Genomic DNA, 13,751 nt, shown 5'->3' with positions numbered 1-13,751 from the left:
ATTTCTTTTACTACTTTGCAAAAGTGATGGTAACATTTTATGTTTATCATACCATATGGAGCAAATCTGTGGAAACTGAAATAACCAAGGATTTTTAAATTGTTCATGGAGTCTACCTGGGGAAACTTACTTTAATATTAACTTTTAAGATCATTGATTCGTACATCTATCTTCATTCTTCAAGTATGGAGGCTAATGGGATGTTTGTGTATAGACTTTCTAATTTAATAAATGGATATCTGCTTTAGGAAAAGACTTTGTATATATTCTAATGTGCTATGAATGCTTTTTTCTCTTTTAAATTTAAATTAGAAACAAGCTTGTTTCACATGTCAATCCCAGGTCCCTCTCCCTCCTCTCCTCCCCTGCCCCCCTCCAACTACCTATTCCCCTTCCATGGGGAATCCTCAAGTCTATCATATCATCCCATTCCACATAGAGGGATACTCTCTCGGATATGAATGATTTCATAGCAGTAGAAACTTCTATTTGGGCAGTTTCTTTGAATACTATAATATATGAATTTTCTATAATTTTTGGGACACCTTTGTTGTGATTTGATTTTTTGCTTTAGTTATTTGAATGTAAGTACATATTTATATATTTAATTTCTATTCCACATTACAGTTTAATGACACAAAGCTTGAATATTGCAGTTTAAAACACTTGTTCTTTTTTCTAATTCACAAGCTATAGAAATTCTAATTATAGTTGCTAGTTTATTTGTAAGTTGTGTTTGCCTACTAACAGAAGTAGTGATGAGATATTGAAAGGGACTTAATTCTTAATCAATTTTCTATGCTTAACTTCTGGTTAATTCCAGCACTTCCATTACGTTTTATTGTTGATTTGTGTTGTTTTCATTTCCCATATGGTAAATTGCTTTTCATTTTATCTATGTGATTACTTATCTTTAAGTATATTGCTTACACACACACTTTCTTCATAGATGGTGTGACTAGGAAGGTGCACCATAGACTCTTCCAATGTTGTTGAGTAAATTCCTTTTATTATAAATATGGTAATACACTAAAAAGGAACCTCTTATCTTAACTGAAAAATATTAATAACTTCACAATGGTAGATTTACATAATTAAATTTCCTTATTAAAATAAAATGGGAGATACATTCCCTCTCGTTACCTTGAAAATAAGGAAGTGTTTAGAGCTGAAAGGAAATCAAGTAGAGTGCCAAGAGGTGACCAGCTGCCCAGAGACTTTTGACTACATTCTTTCTTCTGCTTCAGTTTAATTAGATTATGGGGGATGTAATCGTTTTCTTGAAATACAGAATTTTTTTTCCTTTCCCAGTCACTTATCTACAGGTATTTCTCTGTGTTGGCATTTAAAAATGAAAGTGAATACAGCCGTATTGTCAGTCAATACAAAGAACATATGGAGCCTATTCCTTGTTTCATAAAATACAGAGTATTAACTTCAGGCATAAAACGTACTTAGAGATATATGTCCATACTGTGTGTTAAAGACATAAGAAATGTGTACTTAAATTTTATCTGTTTAGAATCTAGACTTTATGCACAGCATTGTGAAAATGATATTTATTTTCCAAAATAAAACATTAACAAAGCCATACATTTATGCTTCAGCTACCTTTGAGCCCTAGGATCTTGATGGGCCTTTATACCATTTTAGTCTCAGTTGTGATATGAACAAAGAAAACTTCCATCTAAAAGTGCACATCTAGATCAAAGGGTCAGATTTTAAAAGGACACACAGATGTCTGTTTAGAGAGCCCCCAAGAACTTCTTAAAAATCTTATACCCTCCCTATGGCCCTTCTCAAGCCCCTAACTAGTCTTCCACTTCTGTTGCTGAAGCCCCACCTCCTGCTTTCTCAGACTTGCTCTGCCCAGTTGTTACTTTCCTGTTTTCTTTCTTGGAAATGACCTCTTGCCATTTTACTGCTCCATTCAGATTTTCCTGAGAAGAGGCTTATTTAACTTGCCATAAAGGCCAATGGGAACCCCAGATCTTACATGATTGCCTCTCCCCACCCCATCCACAGATTCCACTGTCCTTTCACCACCTAACCTCTGTGAAATGAGTTCTCCCCTGTCATTTTCTTTCCCTTCAGTTCTTAGTCCTCTGTACCCTGAAATTCTTCCCTTCACTGCCTCATAGCTGGCATTCTCTAATATAATAGCTTGTGAGTTTTCCCACTTCCCCTCAGGATCCTCACTGAGCCTTATGCTGCTATGTTGAGGACACTGTCTTGGGTCCAACTTGGCAACATTTTCTCTTTTCATTATGAAGTGTTTCGATAGTGGCAGGAGCCTCTTCTCACAGCCTGGAAGCTGCCACACTTCATTCCACACTGTGAAGTCCTTTGCCAGAGTCAGATGCATCGAGCTTCTCTATCATGCTCCTGTTCCCCAGAGAAAGCCACATCAGCCTTATTTGATGCTTTCATTTGTGTCTTATTGTTTACAATGTGGTTCTCAAGTTCAAGGTTGTACTGACAAAATTTGCAGGAATTTCTACATTAAACACATCACCGGTCCATTTGCTGTCATAAATCATAATCCTTACTCATTATTGACACAAATTTCAGTTTTTGATGTTATTTCTAAGTACTTCTTTCCAATATTATTGGGTCTCATTAAAAGTATAACTACGTATGCTTCCTGATTTTTGGAAAAACCTTATCCTTCTTTGTGATTGAATGTTTGTGCTTTAAGTCTCCCAATCACCATAATGACAGAATAGTTATTTTTAAAAAAATCATTTACTTCTGTTCTTTTGCACAACATCTTACATATTGTACATATTCAGTAAATATGGTATGAATTATTCAAATATTTACATTTCAGAACTCTATAACCAGTACTCTTGTATTACAGTTCAGCATCACATCTGTACTGTAAACCACCTTTCTTTTATCTTCCATATAAATGTGTGTAAACATCACATATATGTCTATCACATATGTGGCCATATCCAACATTTTTATATGTATATGTGATAGACACACACACACACACACACACCCATCTTATTCCCTTGTTGTTTCCACCTAACTCTTACATTGCATCCTTTGAGAACTGCCTATGCTGAGATGTAAATGATGGTTGCATTTTCAAATTTTATGATAAAACGTCAAGGACAAGGGCTGGAGAGATGGCTCAGAAAACACCCACACACATAAAAACCTAAATTAATTAATGAATGAACTAATTTTTTAATTAAAAACTCAAGAATGTAGAAAGTTGGGACAGAGAAGCTGCTGCTGATATGTGTCATCATGATGAACTGTATGTACCCCATGGGAAAGTCTCTTGACTCAATGTTCTTAACAATGAAATGGCAGCAGAAACTGTAACTCAGATTCACTTAGTAGTTCTCAGGAACTGGAAAGCCTAGTGTTAGTATGTAAAACTGATGCCTGTAAAATTATTATGAATAGGCAATAATGTAATAGTTAATGAACATGGATGTTAGCAGCTCCTACACCCGGCACACACACAAGAAATAAAAAAAAAAGAAAAAGAGACAACAGTCAAGCAAAGAAAATAAAACCCAGTCTTCTTCTTTATCATTTCTAAGCGCATGTCTAGGTACTTATCCGGAATTGGCACCTCAGTCAGGGGCATAGCATGATGTCACATTCCAACAAATAGGAGTTATTTCTCGGCATCTCATATTAGCTCATGCTCATTATCCTTCCTATAAAGCTCAAGATGTATCTCAACACTATTTTACAGATTGTTTACTGAGTTCCTGCCTTTAGTCATGTTTTTCAATTCAAATTGACACCTTAAAGTTAGCTACAACATAATGCAAATCCTTTGACTTTTCATCTCTATAATGAATTACCTCCAATAGTAATTAAAGGCCAATATGCTCCAAATATGTGGTTTACTTAATATGAAGAAAGATAGGCATAATTTTCTTAAAAGTGTTGGGTCTTTGTTCTGATAAGTGCATAGATATCTTTAAGTCTGAGGATTATTTTAGTAAAATTACTTGGCTAGGGACACACATTTCACAAGTCTTGAATCTGAAATATAAGCTATCCAGGGTTGGTGCTTATATTTTTACCTTTACCAATTACAAATCACAGTCATTTCCTTCAAAATTTCATGTGTCTTCATGTCTCTAATATTTAATATGCTTCATCTTCTTGGTGTGATATCCTCTTTTCTTCCTTGACTTCAGTTTGTCTAAATGTCTTGTTTTAACCTCTAATTTTTCAGACTTACATAAATTGAACACTACTGCTTTTCCAGAGCACTAGGCGCTGATTTTATTTGTGCCAGTTTCACTAAATTACAGTTTTATTATAAATAATTTTTTTACCACTAAATTAGGAAACTTAAGAGAATTATGGTTTGTCTTATTAGCTATTGTATCTTGTGTCACCTAGCATACTCTTGCACATAGCTGACCTTAGCACTCTTTTCAAACTTTGTTAGCTTCAATTCAATTCCCTGAAATTGTTTTTCACTTATAAATCAGAGACAGTAAGCTGAAACTGGCCAACAAAAGCAGAGAATGCACAAGATAATAGACCACACAAAATACAGATATAATAATGCAGTACCCAAAATTATGGAGTGAGCCATTGTCCTGTGAGTCACTCTAATAACTTGTAAATAACACCACATTTTTTTTTCTTTCACAAGTTGGTTTTATTCAGGTATTTACCATGGCAGTAGAAATCAAAATAGAAGAGATCCCTAAGTGTAGGATAGTAAGTATAAACCACCAAGTCTGAGATTGCAAATTATGTAATCCCTGTTATTCTAATCCTAGCCATTTTATGACAAAGCATCTTTTCAAGTACCTATTGGAATTTCTATATATTCTTTTCAATTTGTTTACTAAGGTCCTATGTCTCTTTTTAATTTGGTGTGTTTGCTGTTATTTCCATATATATGTATGGAATATTCAATATATAGTGTATAGCACTCTATATTAGATAATATGTATTTTAAATATTTTGTCTTATTTGAAGATTTCCTTTTTACTTTGTTGATTAATTTCTTTACTATCAGTGCATGAGCTGGCTTTTTGAAGCCAATCCCATATGGTGGGATATCTTGTTCAGCCTTGATGTGGGAGTTAGGGGTAGGCTTGGGGCTGCCTCAACTGAATGTGCCAGTTCTGTTGAGTGAGCACAGTAATAATATCTTACATTGTTTGGAGATCCTCTCCAGCCAACAACTTATAGGGAGGAACCCCATATCTGACACTAAAATAAGATTTAAATAAAAATATTAAGTTAATAGAGTAGTAGGTTTACATAGAATTTTCCTATAGATTCTTAGATTAAGATAGCCCTCCCACCCCAACCTCTACATTTCCTGATCCTTCTTCTCCACCCCATGTAAACTGTTCCCAGTCCCCCCACCCCCACCCTATCCCCTTACTTAATACGGTATATGTTTTATATGTTTTGCTTGCTCCTCCAAACCACATCTCATGGATAATTTTTTTCTTCATAGTGGAGACGGGAGGGTCACATTTTGTGTAAACTAGTTTGACTTCTTTTTGTCCTATTTCTATCCTTTTGTTAGCCTCTCTCTCTCTCTCTCTCTCTCTCTCTCTCTCTCTCTCTCTCTCTCTCTCTCTGTAATAGCTAAGACTCAAGGTTCCATATTGAATAATAGTTGAGGAAATAGATGCCATAGCTTCCTGGTTTTAAAAGAAATGCTTTACATTTTTATTCCACTTAGACAATGTTGCTTGTAAGTTTGTCAAATATGTCCTTTACTCTACTGATCTATATCCTTTTATCCCTAGCATCTCTAGATTTTTTTTTAAATTTTATTTTATTTTATTAGTTCTAGTTAGGGAACAAGCTTATTTCAAGTCCCTTCTCCTCTCCCTCCCTCACCCCAAACTTCCTCCCCCACCCCCAGCCACCCCACCCCATCACCCACCACTCCCCAGGCAGGGTAGGGCCCTCAACTGGGGCTCTGCAAAGTCCACCAAGTCTTCCTATGCTGGTCCTGGGCCCTTCCCCATGTGTCCAGGGCCAGAGTGTAACCCTTCATATGGGATGGGCTCTCAAAGTCCCTTCTTGCACCAGGGAAAAATACTAATCCACTACCAGAGGCTCCCTGGAGTGCAGAGGCCTCCTTATTGACATCCATGTTCAGGGGTCTGGATCAGTCTTGTACTGGCCTCCTCGACAGCATCTGGGGTCGATGTGCTCTCCCTTGTACTGGCCTCCTCGACAGCATCTGGGGTCGATGTGCTCTCCCTTGTTCAGGCCAACAGTTCCTGTGGGTTTCTCCATCCTAGTACAGACCCCTTCGTTCTTCATTCCTCCCTCTCTTCAACTAAATTCCCGATTTCGGCTCATTGTATATCTGTGGATGTCTGTCTCTGTTTCCATCAGCCACTGGGTGAGGGCTCTAGGATGGCATAAAGAGAAGTCATCAATCTCATTTTAGGGGGAGGGTTTTTAGGTTATCCTCTCCACCATTGCCTGGATTGTCAGATCGTGTCATCCTTGTAGGTCTCTGGAGATCTCCCTGGTTCCTGATCCCTTCTCGGGCCTACAGTGGCTCCCTCTGATATCGTATCTCTCATCTTGCTCTCTTTCCTCTATTCTTCCCCCAACTCAATGTTTCTGCCCCTCCATTTCCTCTCCTCTTCTCCTCTTCTCTTGCTCTTATTGTAGCAGCTCCTTCCCCCCCACCCTCATGCCCCCAATTAGTTCGGGAGTTCATGCCACTTCCATTCCTGGGGACCATTTAACCCTTAGAGTCCTTCATGTTTCCTAGTTTCTTTGGTGAAGAGCATTATATACTGGTAGTCTTTTGTTCTATGTCTAAAATTCATATATCAGTGAGTACATACCTTGCTTGTCTTTTTGTGACTGGGTTACCTCACTCAGGATGGTTTCCTCTAGTTCCATCCATTTGCCTGCGAATTTCAAGATTCCATTGCTTTTTTCTGCTGAGTAGTACTCCATTGTATAAATGTACCACATTTTCTCAATCCATTCTTCAATAGAGGGGCATCTAGGTTGTTTCCAGGTTCTGGCTATTACAAACAATGCTGCTATGAACATGGTTGAACATATGTCCTTGTTGTAAGTACATGCCCTATTTGGGTATATACCCAAGAGAGGAATGGCTGGATCTTGAGGTACACTGATTCCCATTTTTCTGAGCAACCGCCATACTGATTTCCAGAGTGGTCTTACAAGATCGCACTCCCACCAGCAATGGAGGAGTGTTCCTTTTTCTCCACATCCTCTCCAGCATAGATTGCCATTGGGATAACACCACATTTTAAAGTGTACATATTCATTTATTTTTTATAGATTTAAATTTTTATCTTATTTTGTGTATGGATGTTTTGTCTGCATGTATGTCTGTGTGCCAAGGGACCTGGTGCCCATGGAGTCCAGAAGAGGGCATCATATCAGCTAGAACTGGAGTTAGAGATGGTTATGAGCTGCAATGTGAGTGCTGGGAATCGAACCCATGAACTCTGAAAGAGTATCCAGTGCTGTTAATCACTGAGTCATATCTCCAGACCCTTCTTTGCAGTTCTGATATTGTCTTTTTCCAAAATAATCACAGGTAATTTATGTAATCAAATTATAATACTTTATATTAAGATTATAAAGTAGAAGTCGAAAATGAGAATAGAAGAAAATAGGTTCAAGTATCCTCTATTAGCTGACTCACTGACATTTCACAGCTGTAGTAGTTATGCTTCACATTCTAAGGTTTTTTACTCAGCAAATTTGTAGGAATTTTTGGAATGTTACCTTTTTAATTAAAAAAGGAAAAATAAATTTTCATAAAGAAAAGATTTTTCCTGTATTAGAATTGCTGTTATGTTAGGGTGAGCTGGGTGCTATATCAAGTGATGTCAACTTTTTCACAATAAATGCTGTAATGAATTTCATATCAATGTTTCTTGTAGTCCCCTTCAATAAAAGCTGAAGGCATTATATTAACACACAACTCAGTGAAGGCAATTCTTCAAGGAGCTAAACTAATATGGTCCAAGTATATAGCTTTCTCATGGTCCAGTTTAAGCCAAGCAAAGCCTTTAGAGTACCTTCACACACTCTTCTGTAAGTATAATTTTTTCTCAGTCAGGATGCTTAGTCAGTTAATGGTAGTGTTACCTGGCCAGGGAGCATGCTGCTGTTCTACAAACAGGACTTTCCAGTCGCCATTAAAAACTGTAAAAGGACAACATGGCATGGTAGAAAGAGCCTATGGAAACTTATGTTTTTCCTTCAGGATCTGCTATATTGACTATTTGATAGGAAATCTCATATGCTTACTGTAAGGGCCAATTTCTGAAACTGCATTATAGTTATTTTAATTCATATGTAACATCTTCTGAGTGATGCCCATATTTTAACTAGATAATGTATTCAATTTGCTAGTATGTTATTTCTCTACCATGTAAAGGATGACAAATTTGTAAAACAATTATCCAAAAAATCCTTTGGAATCAGCAATCAAGATTCTTCTAGATTTGACATTTTAAATATGTATCAACAGTTCACGGTAGTGTAATAAACTCAAAACATTTTGAATCTTATGAAATATAATTTTCCTTCTCAATTTTGATAAAATTTTTATTATGTGAAAGTTCCAAGAACATATAGTGTCCTATCCTTTGATCAGTCTCTTCTTCCCACTCCCCATAGTGTCCCTATTCTCTCTTTCCAAGATTCATATTCTCTTTGTGATTAATTTTTGTTTTTAATGATCCTTGTATCCAATTAGTGCTGCCTATATGCATGTGAGTATGTGACCATTCACTGGGGCAGGAGCAACCCAACAACAGGTACATAGGAGAGTGTCCATCCATCCCACACAGTGATGAGATTTGTTATATTCCTCTTTTGTTTCATTTTACTTCACTGGCAACTGAGATGTCAACATATTGTATAACAGTGTAATAGTTTATTGTTTTCCAAGAGATATATAAAAATGCACTATTTGTTGATTGGTCATAAATCCCACCCTTGATCCGTTGTTATTTGAACACAACCCAAACACACCTTGCCCAACACCACATAGAAGTTGAGGTTACTTGTTCAGTGCCACGCTTCTACCACTCTCTATAGTGAAATTGTGTCATCTGAGATAATAATGTATTAGAATTGTGAATATGCTGTTGATTTTATTACTACCTAACAAGTATTTATTTTGTCCTATAAAGCATATTCCCTTACATTACATTTAAAAATTTTATTTAAACTTGTTTTTTCATAGAATCCTACCATCTTGCATTTCCGAGTCTGCTTTGGGCCAACAACAATGCTAGGGTCTCCTCAGGACATTCTGTTCTTTCACTCTGCTTACAATTAAATGAAAAGGGATGGAAAAAGAACATGTATGTTTTATTATAGAGACAAGTGCCATCATGCTATGGTAAGACATGGAAAGGCCACTGAAGGCAAGCTGTAGGAAGTCATGCCTCACTGAGTATGAATCGAAGCTTTGTCATTGCTAATATAACAATAGTATGAACTCCAGTATAACTGACTTGAGGATTAGTACAGTTTAATTATGAGATATTGACTGAACTGTGGCACCATGCACAGGCTAAGGTATGTGGCATTGGCCAGCAAGTGGATACTCTTAAGTTGAGCTTATATCTGGATGATTTCTGTATTAATTACCCCCAAATAAACAAAAGTAAGGTGACATAGAGTGATCGAATGCTGTACAGATTTCTTTTCATTGGTCTTCTATACATAGGTACTAGTAATTTCTTAAAATTACTTAAATGTATCACTGTTTAATTACATTTGTCTCCAATTCTCTTGCTAGTTAAGTTCATTAATAAATTTAATGGATTTGTGTCATTCTGTTTTCTTGAATAGCCTTCCAAGTGACAGAGAAGGACTTATTCAGTGCCTGAATATTGAAAATAATATTAAGTTAGACTATAGGGAAATAAGTAGTAGAAGAATTAGAACTTTTCCATTTTTCTGAAGAATCAAAACCGTGTAAAAACATGCCAGAATGCCTTCATGGCAATCAGTTCAGTTTAGTACAGTTAGTACAATATGTTTTATTTGATACTTTCTTTTCAAATGTGTAGGTAAACCCAAGAATTAAACACAAACTTAAGTACAGCTGAGAGAGGTCAGTGTCTCCTGACATATTCAACAGGGGTTCATCTTGATTCACAGCCTGAATAATATTCAAATATCTCTTTGTAGTAATGTTTCTCTCAGATCTACTCTTGTTAATAGCAGTCAATATTGCAGCAGACAACATACAGCTTCTGGTAATGATTTATATGTGGATATTCTTTGGTCATATAGCTAACAAATTTATATCTTAAAATGGTGTAAAAAGGAATTGTAAAGTCAATATATACCATATATATTGTACTTCCAAGATAATTTTAAAATGTTTTTGTCAATTCTTTGAGAAGGTCACACATTATAACATGTGTCTGAGCATATCCATTGCTTATCTCCCTCCAATTCCCACTAGAAATACACCAATATTCCCTCTGAACTTGATGGCAACTAAATGTTATGTTGTTTATATCCTACTATGTCTCATTGTTGTTACCCTGTGTGTAGATTATATAATACTGTTATGATAAAGTGTGAGGGGAACCCTGGTCAATTCCATGACAGGCGAGGGTGACCAAAGTGGGGGGACAAACATGCCAGGCAGATAGAGCTTAAGAGAGTTTTATTAGAAAGGGAAGGGAGGGAGAAGAAAAGAGAAAAAAAAGTAAAGAGACACAGAGACAGACAGAGGGTAGACAGAAGAAAAGAGGAAGACAGGAAAAGTCTCGTCTCCTCCAGGGAAATAGCAGGAGAGAGGCAAAGAGAGTAAAAGTGGGCAGTAGTCTTTCTTTTAAAGGGTTTATTTGCATCTGTGTTCAGACTAGGCAACCATGGAACCCTGGGATGATCAGAGTACTGCCTGAGTGAATTCTGCCAGGTGACAGGGCAGGCCAGCAAAATGCCTGAATCCTTACAAATGCAGAGTGGCCACACTCCCAAGCTCTCCCTTTTCCAGGAATTATCAAGTGCAGTAGGTCCTCAGCTAGGGATAGATCCTCATGAGCCCTTTCCCCATCAATGCTGGAATTTTGATTACCTTGATTAAGTAAGTCCAAACTTTCTGCAGGGAACTGCAGCTGCTGAGTTCATATTACAAGGTCATGTCATGTCTTAAAATCAGCATGTCACAGGATTGCTTCCATTCCACTGATTCTTACATTCTTTCTCTTTTCTCTTTTGTGATATTCCCTGAATCTTAGAATAGGGGATTGCTAGAGATTCCCAATTAGGGGTCAGCACCTATATTCATTTATTCTCAGCAGTTTGATCAAATATGAGTGTCTGGATTAATCACTGCCCAGTACAAAATGGAATAAATCTAATGTTGAAAGCAGTACATAATTATGGGCATCAACATACATAGTTCAAAGTCAGATTGACAGATTAATTACTGATCTAAGTAACAGTACCTCCCTAGGGCTATGAGTTCTTCACCTGCCACCCCAATACCAATTATAAATTCCCTCTTGTGGAGCAAGTTTCAGATCCTATCAGAAAGTGTTTGGTGGTGCTTACACCGTCTTGTCTGGCAAGTTAGTATTTTAGTATATAGGGCCAATCTGGATGAGACATATCATGTCTTTTCCCCTACACTGGGCTGCACAGTACCTCCCAGCACTCTGAAAGCTAGCCACCAGGGAGAAGTTCTCCTAGTCAGTGTAATCTAATTTCATTAAAATTTATTCATGTTATAAGTACGCTATCAACTCAATAGCATATTTCACTATGTATATTTACTTTTAAAGAAAGAAGAACTTGAAATTATTTAGAATAACTTTTTAACTGCACTGAGAAGAACAATATTCCCTTTAAGCAAGACATCACGAGCCAGGGAAGCTGTGTATGCTATGTCTAGAATTAGAGAAGACAGCACACCGTAGTTGTATTATACATTATTGAGTGAGCTGGTTAGAGTTCACCAGCCAAAAGGTAGGGTGTGTAGACTTTCCTTGCTGCTGATGTGAAAATGGTAAAGTTTCTATTCCAAGGGAGTGTTTTCAAGGCAAGTCAACCATTGGTTTCCTGCTTAGACCTCTGATTTGAGCATGTTAGATATTAAAACCATACTTTCTACAATGAATAAAAATAAGATTCACTTTTTTCTTTTTCAGTACGACAATAAAAATTCCAAGCACTTATTAGAAATGTCAGTTTTTTTCTTTTTCTTAGAGTCTGCAGTACTATGACAAAACAAACAGGAAAAGACACAGAAATACCCAGGCTGATATTTGGTTAGTGACCACTGGTAGAAACCTTTTGTTTATTTGCCATTGATGTATATTTTATACCTTTTTCCCCATCCATTAGGGATTTTACTATTAATTTTATACATTTACAACTGAAAAAACCATCAGTAAAAATTAAAATATCCTTTCTATTTAAACCCTTACTGCAACAAACTATATCTTTTGCTAACTGTCTTAACTCTTATACCATAATATCTAGTCTCATTTTAATGTCCTATTTAATGAAACTTACCTGAGTTTTTTTAATTCATTGTTTTGGTAGACTTCCCTAAATACATAATAAATTATATAACATATATATATATATACATGTACATATATATATATATATATATATAAAATAAAAGACTGTATCATTTTCTCATTGACCATTTTCTAGCTTATTATAGGTAAGAATTGTCATTCCTCTTCTCTTGGGAAAGAATGATTCCATAATCTAAATATGGCATACGTTAAACTGTTTATCACAGAGAGTCAGTGTAGTGATCTTATCATTACTTCTCTCTTTCTTCCAGCAGGAAGCCAGAGCAGAGAGTGAGCAAATGCTTTTTCTCAAGGCTCTTGTTCCCTTTAAGCTCTATTGGATTTTTTTAAAACTGCGATTTAGATATATTTTTTAAAATAACAGCAGAGCCACTATATGTTATTAATTTCCTGTATTGTTGAATACTTTTTGAAGTTGGGCAGAGTGATATAATTCTCAACTAGGGCATTTAGGGGGAAAATACTTCAATCCAAAAATTCTAACAAAATTTTCAGGCAGAAAGTCATTGCAGGTGTTTGGAAAAATGACACTTTTTACTGCTATGACATTTCCCCCCAACATTTCAGGGAAAGGTATCCTTGCCATACCAGAAAACTTCCCTAGCCCTCGTTCCTAAACTAATAACATGGGTGTAAATTGGAACTTGCTTTCTACCTTTTAGGTTACTAATTGCTGGCTCACTTTTTGGCATGCAGATAAATCATAATTATACTTATATTGTGTAGTAACAGATAACTAGTATTTGTATTTTCAGGTTCCGGTTATCATACATGTGCTATGCTTACCCTATGAAAGATATTTATGGGGAAGTTTCATGTCATGTGCTGAGGTTACAAAAATCAGCAAGGCAGAGATACCTTTAGACCTCATTGAATTAAGATACTAATGAGAACAGAAGATGTCAATTAAATAGTCACAAGTAAAGAAATTGCCTATATAGTTCAATAAGTGTTATGACAGACACAAATTTAAGTATTCTGAGAATGAATATGTAAGAGACAAAGATTATTTTAGGAATAGTGTATAGGCAAGGCATGAGATGCTCAATGGTATACTAACAAGCGAATATTTAGAAAACCAAAGCTATACCACAGGGGTTTGTATGTAGTGAACACAGAGAAAGAATGGTTTAATAAGTGTTGTTTGTATTCTAAGGTCCATGAACTACTGTTGGAGAGATTTAACAATAGGAGTGGTGT

The 13,751-nt window shown here is 36.3% G+C and overlaps 1 protein-coding gene across 1 annotated transcript in view; it reads left to right on the top strand.

Moving 5' to 3' along the window:
- Positions 1-13,751, top strand: part of Gabra2 (gamma-aminobutyric acid type A receptor subunit alpha2) — a 134,934-nt gene that overhangs the window by 119,833 nt on the left and 1,350 nt on the right. The window lies entirely within an intron of this gene.

The sequence above is a fragment of the Cricetulus griseus genome, assembly GCF_003668045.3.
Source record: "Cricetulus griseus strain 17A/GY chromosome 1 unlocalized genomic scaffold, alternate assembly CriGri-PICRH-1.0 chr1_1, whole genome shotgun sequence".
NCBI lineage: Eukaryota > Metazoa > Chordata > Mammalia > Rodentia > Cricetidae > Cricetulus > Cricetulus griseus.
Note: the sequence above shows the minus strand (reverse complement) of the source record. Positions and strands in the feature narration are given on the sequence as shown.